This window comes from Echinops telfairi, unplaced genomic scaffold (genome assembly GCF_000313985.2).
Source record: "Echinops telfairi isolate 266 unplaced genomic scaffold, ASM31398v2 ScPeMD7_7410;HRSCAF=8448, whole genome shotgun sequence".
Classification (NCBI taxonomy): Eukaryota; Metazoa; Chordata; class Mammalia; order Afrosoricida; family Tenrecidae; genus Echinops; species Echinops telfairi.
The window spans coordinates 552,437-560,789 of record NW_022111310.1 but is presented as its reverse complement, the minus strand read 5'-3'; the positions used below and the strand labels follow the sequence as shown (position 1 = coordinate 560,789).

The window sequence follows — 8,353 nt, the reverse complement described above, 5'->3', positions numbered from 1 at the left end:
AGAAATGTGCATGAAGCTCACAAGCGATCACTCTTGAGTATCAAATGGACAAAGACGAGAAGGGGCTAAGAACCAGTGCTGGTGCTTGTGGGGAGGCATCCGGAACATTGCTGGAAGGATAAATAAAAACAACCTTTGTGGAGGGCAGATGTGGCTGTTAAAATGAGTTGACCCTTTGACACGCAGCTCTGTGAGTGGGCATTTGTCTCGAGGAAATAATTAACTGCATGAATTAAGGTGCACACACAAAAAATGTTATTGAGAGGCTCAGAAGTGGCCCTTCCCTCCTCTTGTCCCCATTCTCTGGATTGTCCCTCCCAGTCCTGACCAGGAACTGCCTGCTCTCGTGGTTACTTACACATCCTTCTCTCCCTGTGGCCGGGAGGTCACTGAAGGTAGGGGCCACTGTGTTTTGCCATCACCCTGCACTCAGGGGCCATCTCAGAATCACTACCCAGGGAATGCCTGCTGAACTAAACAGCCATCAGCTAGGGTTAGATGGCCTCAGAAGCGCCCTCCTGCCTAGGGGGCACCCTCCTGCCTGCTGGGCACCTTCTGGAGGGGTCAGCTGCCCTGGTTTGGCAGCCTTGGAAAAGGCCGCGGCCACAGCCCCGGTCCTCACCACTGGAAGGCTATCCCCAGCTGCTGCAGGGAAACCTTTACGACAAACCCTTCTCAGTGGACAGTGAGCTGAGCGGACAAAGATCGTCCAGGCATGATTTTCTTAGGACCTTGTAACAACCCAAGAAGTAGGTCAAGAGGGAACTCATGGCCCACTTTGCAGCTAAGAAAACAGGGGCTCTGAGAACTGGGATGGATTGTCCATCGACCCACGATCCCCCTAGACTCAAGCCTAGACTCCAGACCTCTTGCTCACAGCATGTACCTGAACCTCAGCACAACGGAACCTCAGACCCAAATGGATATTCGGAAGCCTTCACAGTTGTAGGTTCGTATCTTAGCCATGCCGTTAGCTAACTCTATAGCCTTGGGTAAACCACTTCCCCTCTCTTAGCCTCAGCTTTTTGCCCTGGAAAGTGGTCCTGGTGATCTCTGCCCACCGAGGTTTTGAGATGATTACATCAGAAAGTGGATCTTCTCCCACAAGGTCTAGCTCAGTGCATACACGTTTCCTCCTTGATCAGATGCATCTTTGACAAAGGGCTGCCTCAAAACCTGGCTGCCGGCCGGGCCTTGCTCTGTGCTTCTCCATAGGAGTGGCCCAGTCTTCTGTTTGCCCAGAGTTGAACAGAATCTACCCAGGAAGCAAGTGGCAGGCAAGGCCTCCTCTTCTCTCCCCAGCCCTACTTCTCACTCAAGAAAGGGCTCCACAGTCCTTTTGTAGCTTCTGTACTGGACAGAGAGGGCGGTTGGGAAGGCTGAAAATAAAGAAGAGACAATGACTGACAATATGTCTCTTGCCACATCACTTTCCACGGTAGGCTGAAAATGCCTCTTATAACTGAGGTCCTAGTGCCTGGAACCCATCAATGTTACTCTTTATGCAAAAGAAACTTGGCAGATCTGATGAAATTTAAAATCTTGAGATGCAGAGTTTCTTGGATTGCCCCAGGTGGGTCCTGAATGTAATTACACATGTTCTTGTAAGAGGGGGAGAAGGAGACGGGACAAAGGCAGAAGTTGAGACGGCAGTGGAACCACAGAGGCAGAAATTGGATGGATGTGGCCACAAGCCAAGGAACACTGGCAGCCACCAGAAACTGGCAATGCACTGCCAAAACCTTAACTTCAATCCAGTTTAACTAATTTCAGACTTGTGGCTGAGAGAATAACTTTCTGTTGTTGGTGAGTCACCAAGTTTTCGGTCTCTCGTGGCAGCAATCACAGGCAAGAGAACACGTCTCCTGGAGTCACTGCTCTGTGATCCTAGGCTTGTAAGCCAGCAGGTCTAAACCGCCCTTCCTGTCCAATGGTGGGGAAGGTGGCTTCTTCTGAGTGGGTGTCCACTCAGTGCCAGGGGTGGGACACAGCCATGCCCTCGGGGACCCGGGGTCAGGAGCTGTCAGATGTACTCTGTTGCACACTAGAGCCAAGTGGCTGTCACCACTTGGCATGTGTTGCTCATTTAAATATAGAGCATTTAGGTTTACTTTTAATTGAGAAAAAAAGTGAGATTCTGGGTCTTTTTTTAATAAAATTTTGGCACAGTCCCCAAGAATGTAAGTCTGGGAGATAAAAGAGCTGCAGTGTGACTGGCCTCATTGAAGACCTTCCCCTGTAGAGCAAGAAAGCATTGTCCAGAGAGGGGAGGAGGCTCACCAAGGTCACACAGCCAATCACCGATGGCGCCAGGGCTATAGTAGCCAATCACTGATGGAGCCAGGGCTATAGTCTAGGGTCACCAAGCATGTGCATTTATTAGATTCCTAGTACTCCCCAGTAGGAGCCCTGGCATTGTAGTGGTTACGCTTTGGTCTGCTAACTGCAAGGTCAGCAGTTCAAAATCACCAGCAGCTCTGCAAAAGAAAGACAGGGCTTTCTACTCCTGAAAAGAATTAGTCTCAGAAACTCACAGGGGCAGTTCTACCCTGTCCTATGGGGTCACTATGAGTCACCATGGCTCGATGGCATTGAGTTGGTCTTTTGGTTTGAGCACTCCTCAGCTCAACCTCTGGGAATCGCCATCTACTTGGGTTCTTGATCCAAACAAATGGATATTCAGGCCCTGAAAACCCCACTGAGTGTTAGCCTAGTGGCCTCAAAGTTAGCAGTGCAAGCCCACCGGCCCCCCAGGGAAGAAAGATGGACTGACTGCTCCTGTTTTGATTTTACCGTCTCAGAAACCCTAAGGGGCAGGTCTTATTGTGTCCTGAAGGATCATTATGAGTCGGAATTGATTTGATAGCAGTGGGTTGGGGAAACCCAGCAACAGCCAAATAATGAGAGATCCAAAGAATTGTCTTTTTGCCTCTGTATGGTGGTAGCTGTGGCCAGTTCCTGCCCTTATCAGACCGTGAGCACCAACTTTGCTCTTGTGCCCCCAACCCCCTAACACAGGCCTGGCACTGGCTGAGCCCCTGAGTGATATGAGACATTTGGAAGGACAGCCCAGAAAAAGTCATTTCAGGGAACGAGACAGCAGCCACGTGAACTGTGGCGGTGACAGGACTCCCTTTCAATCTCCTGCAGCTAACTGACCTCACAGGGGGTAGCCGCTGACTTGCCCCAAGACCAGCAAGTTGAACAGGGCTGGTGTGTGGCCATCAGCCAGCAGGGGGCAGGGTGGTCTAATGGATGGAGCTGCAGAGGCTTGAGCTACAACTTGGCTCCACTCCCCCAGCTAGGGTGTTTCTGGTTGGCAAAGGCTCTAGGAAAGCATCTAGGCCAGCTCCTCTGTGCACACAGAGAAACAGAGACCTAGGCTGTGTCTAGAGCTTGCCTAGGTTCCCATGGAGAGCTGGGACTCGAACCCCCAGCCCCCTGGGGCCAATTCCCCTGCTGCCTGCACATGTCCGTCTCCGTGGGACTAAGCTTTGACAAAGATGAAAGGATGATCAGTTCTGGGTGGCGTTCTCTAAGGGGCCCTCCTGGTTCCAGCAGGTGTGGGCAATGGATAGAGCCCCCTGCCCTAGCAGTGCCGTGTTCAAATGGATCCTCGGGTGTGCACCAGCAGCATCAGAGAGGAACGTTGTAAGCAAAATGTCAACCACAGGGAACGGCTCTAATAAGTAACAGGTCAGCTGTATGGAATCTCGCACGACTATTAAAACATAAAATCTTTGAAGATGATTTAAAAGAAAATGTTCATGTTAGCAATGTGGGAAATGACACATTGAGCGTGCTTCTGATGTTGTGAAGTTAAAGTATATATGGCGCGTGTCATATTTATTATATAGTGTTGTTGGCAAATGGCACCGAGTCAACTCTGACTCACAGTGGACTTGACGTACAACAGAGCAAAGCGCTGCCTGGTCCTTCCCCATCCTTACACGGTTACCACGGCTGAGCCCATCGCTGGAGCCACTAGGATGGATGGCAGTCCAGCTTGTTGAAGGGTTTCCTCATTGGGGGCTGAACCTCTTTTTTTTAACCAAGCAGGATGTCCTTCTTCAAGAGCTGGTCCCTCCTGTCAGCAAGACAAAGTCTCACCATGCTCATATCTAGGGATCTAAACTGTCTCTAAAAGTACTTTCATACTTACCTGGCCGGGGAGACACCATGGTCACGAAGGTGGTTTTCCCAGGGTGAGGCTCATCCATTGCACTCTGGATGTGCTGACCCTGTGATTTCCCCAAATGTGGGAAACTCGACTGCATAATTTGTGGTAGTGGGGCATTCGCGCTCTCCCCTGAGAAAAATAAATAAGTAAAATAAAAGTACTTTCAGACCTTACACCTAGGCAAGTGCCCTGCCGCCCTGGGCTCCACATCTAGAGTGCTCTAGACTTCATAAACCAAACCCCCCAAAGGCCAACCGACTGCTGTCTGGTCAATGCCAACTCCCAGTGGCCCACGGGACAGAGCATCATCACTTCCTAGGGGTCCCAAGACTGTGTGTCAGTCTTTATGGGAATGAAGTGCCTTCCTTTCTCCCACTGCGTTGCTAATGGGTTCTAAGCATTATCCTTTCTGTGGGCAGCCCAGCGCTGAGCCACAAAGCAGTTACTCCGGAAGACAGTCAGATCTGTGACTCGGGATCTGGGCTTAGCACCGCATCACACGCCCCTAAGCCTCGCCTCGGGTCAAGCATCAGCCGAGCCCCAGGAAGACGTCTCCATCCCTTTGAAACAAAAAGGGGCCTGGATCCCACTGCCATGGCGCCTCGACGGCTGACCCTGGAGATGGGCGGAGCCTCTAGGAAGTAAAGAGCGGGAGCAGTTGATGTGCTTAAGTAAGAGGACTGACACAGTCATTTGTCAAATATAGTTCCTCTCGTCTAGCATGAAATGCACTGTTTTCTTGCAGAACAAAGGAGCACCTTTCAATAGTGCCATGTGTCCGCTGTCTTGCTTTTCTTGGGGTTCTAGTCCTGGTTCTGGGGGTCCTCGCTCATCAGCACAGTGTTTTTGAACAGCTGGAGCTGGCAGTGGAGTAACCATTTGCCATGTTAGACCATTCGTGTCACTCTTAGATTTGTGTCTCTGTGGACATCGCAACATAGTCTTCACGACGGCCGACTCCGGTGCTTTACAGTGATAACCGGGTGGACTTTGGCCCATGGAAACAGCAAAGAGTTTTACTAGTTGCTGTTGTTGTTGCTGTCTTTTAGGTTTACAATTGTTAACATCATTCGACTTCATTGAATGTTTAAACCTGAAATCAAGATCTCCTGCTTGATGGGAGTCGTTTTTATTTACAGGTACAACACCTACTGATTATAATTTGAACTTAGCTTTTCCATCTTACTCGATCACTTTGAACATGTTAGAAGAAAATTAACTCTGAGGGGGGAAAAGAAAAGATTTAAGTCTGACATATTTAAACGTGTGCTGTGGGGGGTGGGCCTCCACTGGACTCTTGCCCTGGGCCCCTGGACGGTAAGCCTGTGTTCAGAAAACACTTCGACAGGAAAGGCGGTTTCACGGAATTGGCTCTAGACGGTAGGGTGGCACGGTGTTTCATGGGCCCCTTTGTCTTCTTTTGTATCTTTCCAGGCTTTTCCGCCGGAGAAACTGTGGTCTGGTCCGAAAGGGAAGCAAGCATCGTGAGCACAGGTCTGCAAGCCTGTCTTCACCAGGCGCTATCCCCCACAGCAGCGCCGCCGCCGCCGCCGCCGGCAGGACTGCAGACAGGTTTCCACCTGTTTCTCGGCCCCCTACAGCTGCCCCCGGCTTCCAGTGGGACCTCAGTCCACACTCCGTACTCCTACCGCTTCACGGGCCCCCAAGTGTCAGCAGTGTCAAGGAAAGGCCCCCAGGAGGCTGCCTGCCCCTGGACGCCCCGAGGGCCACCCCCTGGGCAGACAGCATTCCCAGTCACAGGTTTCTCCCTGAAGGCCCTTGGTGGAAAGCGCCCACTTTGCCCCCAGGATAGACCAAAAAGGACCCACCACCCTGGCCCTTCTGAGAAAGATGCTCACGCCCACGGGGCAGTGGGATGTGCCCTTGGAATTCTGTGAACACGTTCCCAGCCCAGCAAATGGAATTTCCTTAAAGGGAACCAGCCAGGAAGGGGGGATCTGCTTCTCCTGTGCACAGGGCCGCAGAAGCGGAGACACGTTCAACGACCGACCGGGGGTAGTGCAGTAGTCAGGTCTCGGGAAGAGCCCGTGTTGCTTTGGCCCCTCCCAGCATAAGCCAGCCCCTCACACCGCGACACTGTTGACTGCAGGCCTCACACCCGGCACGTTCTTCAGGAGGACACGCTTGCCCCTCGGGATTTCGTAGAGAATTTTCCCCATCCAAAGCTGACAGGGAGCTGCAAACTCAATGAAAGCAGAAGTGGTTGGGGCCTTGCTCACCGCTGTAGCCTAGCAGTGCCCCACATGGGCCTGGTCCATTGATGGGAAGATTGGGCTTATTGGGTGGGGGGGGGGGGTCAGCTTTTTCCATTGACATTTTAACATCTCCGAAATCGGGTTATAACTTACCACACATAGCATGCAGATCAAACTTTCATTATTCCATAGCAGTAAATAAATCCTCTCACTGTCCCAAAGTCGATACCGACTCATAGCGATTCTAGAGCACAGGGTAGAATTGCCCTCTTTGAGTTTCTTTCTTTCTACCATAGAGCAGCCGGTGGTTTTTGAACTGCCAACTTTGTGGCTCCCAGCCCAGCGTGGAACCACTACGCCACCAAATAAAGCCAAGTATGTCATATAACGGACGGTGTCTTAGGTTCCATGAAACAGATTGAAACACAACACGGTGATAGTGACCGATGAAGACTTGCCAAGTAAATAAATTTGCCAAGGATGGCAGGGTCCTACACCTCGTCTTGTTTACCCCTCCAGTGAAGGCAGCAGGGCTCCCTGTTCTACAGGTCAGAAAGCCAAGGCCTCCCCACCTAGTTTTGGTGGAGCCAGAATCAACCTCTGGCTCGGGGTGGCCAGGGCCTCTGCCGTGAGCACCTTCCCAGGAGAATGTGCGATTCTGTCACCCAGAGGGATGAGCCACCATTCAGGTTTGCAGGGGTCTGAGTTCCAGGAGCATGGGACTTTCAGTGCTAAAAGTAGGGGGGAGGGGTGGAAGGGAAAAATTAAAAAACAGTTGCCATCAGGCCAGCTCCTGCTCGCGGTGACCCAGTGTGTGCCAGAGTGGACATGGGCTCGTTTTTTTCTATGTAGATGCCAGGCCTTTCTTCAAGATGCCTCTGGGCGGACTCAAATCTCCAACCTCCCGGGTAGCAGCTGAAGACATTAACTGAACGATCCTGACAACCAGGACGGTCGGTCTCCAGATCACCAAGTCCAAGAGCCCTGCATTCCCTGCCTCTCTGCCCTGTCCCTCAGGCAGGCTCTCCCTCCTGGAGCTCTGCATCAGGCGAAACAGCTCCTTGCCCGAGTCCCTCAGAGCACGCTTCAGTGCCAGGGCGGCTGCTGAGAATTCCTTCTCCTCTGAGTGACAGGCACTGAATACAGATGTTCACTGGCCCTGCCGGGCTAGTCCCAGTTGCTGGCACATCTGGCTGGGTTCTTGCAGCTTCAGTAAAACGATGCCCCAAGCTATGGCTCCTTAATTCCCAACTCATGCTGCTTCTTAGATCTGACAAGAAGCTCAATGCCTTCCGGCCCTGGGAAGATCCTAACAGCAGAGTTCGTACCTGGAGAGGAAGGATTCTTTCCGACAAGAAGTGTTCCACTTCTGGGCCCTGGAAGGAGGCTCCAGGAACCCACAGGAAGCTCAAAATTTCTCTGAAGGCCAAGTTCCTTCTCAGTGTAACACCCAACCCAGGGTTCTTGTTACAATGCATAAACCTGACAAATCAATCTCCAGGGAAGGATCCCAGACCTCTGTATGTGAAGGAAACATTCTAGACGGTTCTGAGAGTGAGAGAGGTGGTGGATCTCAGCTTGGTCATTTCAGACCATCTCTTAATCTGTGCCTCAGGTTTTTCCCCACCCAAGGCCCACCTGCAGCTGGGCCTCTATTCAGGTGGGTGTATCACCTAGTGCCCCGACCCCTGGGAGCACTTGACCCCAGCTCCTTCCTTATGGGCCTGCCACTGCTGTCCCAGTTGGACAGGAGGCTCCTGCCCAAGCAAAGACGGCACTTGGTCACAATACAAGAATTCCCAAGAGCAGCCTATAACCCCCTCCCCCATCAGCTCCACCAGGACCCGGCCTCCCACCTGCTCCCTCCAGGCCATCAGCCTCTGCCTGTAGGACTCTTCAGCTGGTCGATTCCCAGGCTCCCTGAAGGGTACCTTGAATTCCTTAAAAATCCTTATAT

General features: G+C 51.9%; 1 non-coding gene across 1 annotated transcript; it reads left to right on the top strand.

Moving 5' to 3' along the window:
- The first annotated feature begins 4,154 nt into the window (after window positions 1-4,154).
- LOC115871889 lies at window positions 4,155-4,312 on the top strand. The gene has a single exon (XR_004047531.1). It is a non-coding gene; the product is annotated as a U1 spliceosomal RNA (small nuclear RNA).
- Window positions 4,313-8,353: the final 4,041 nt, after the last annotated feature.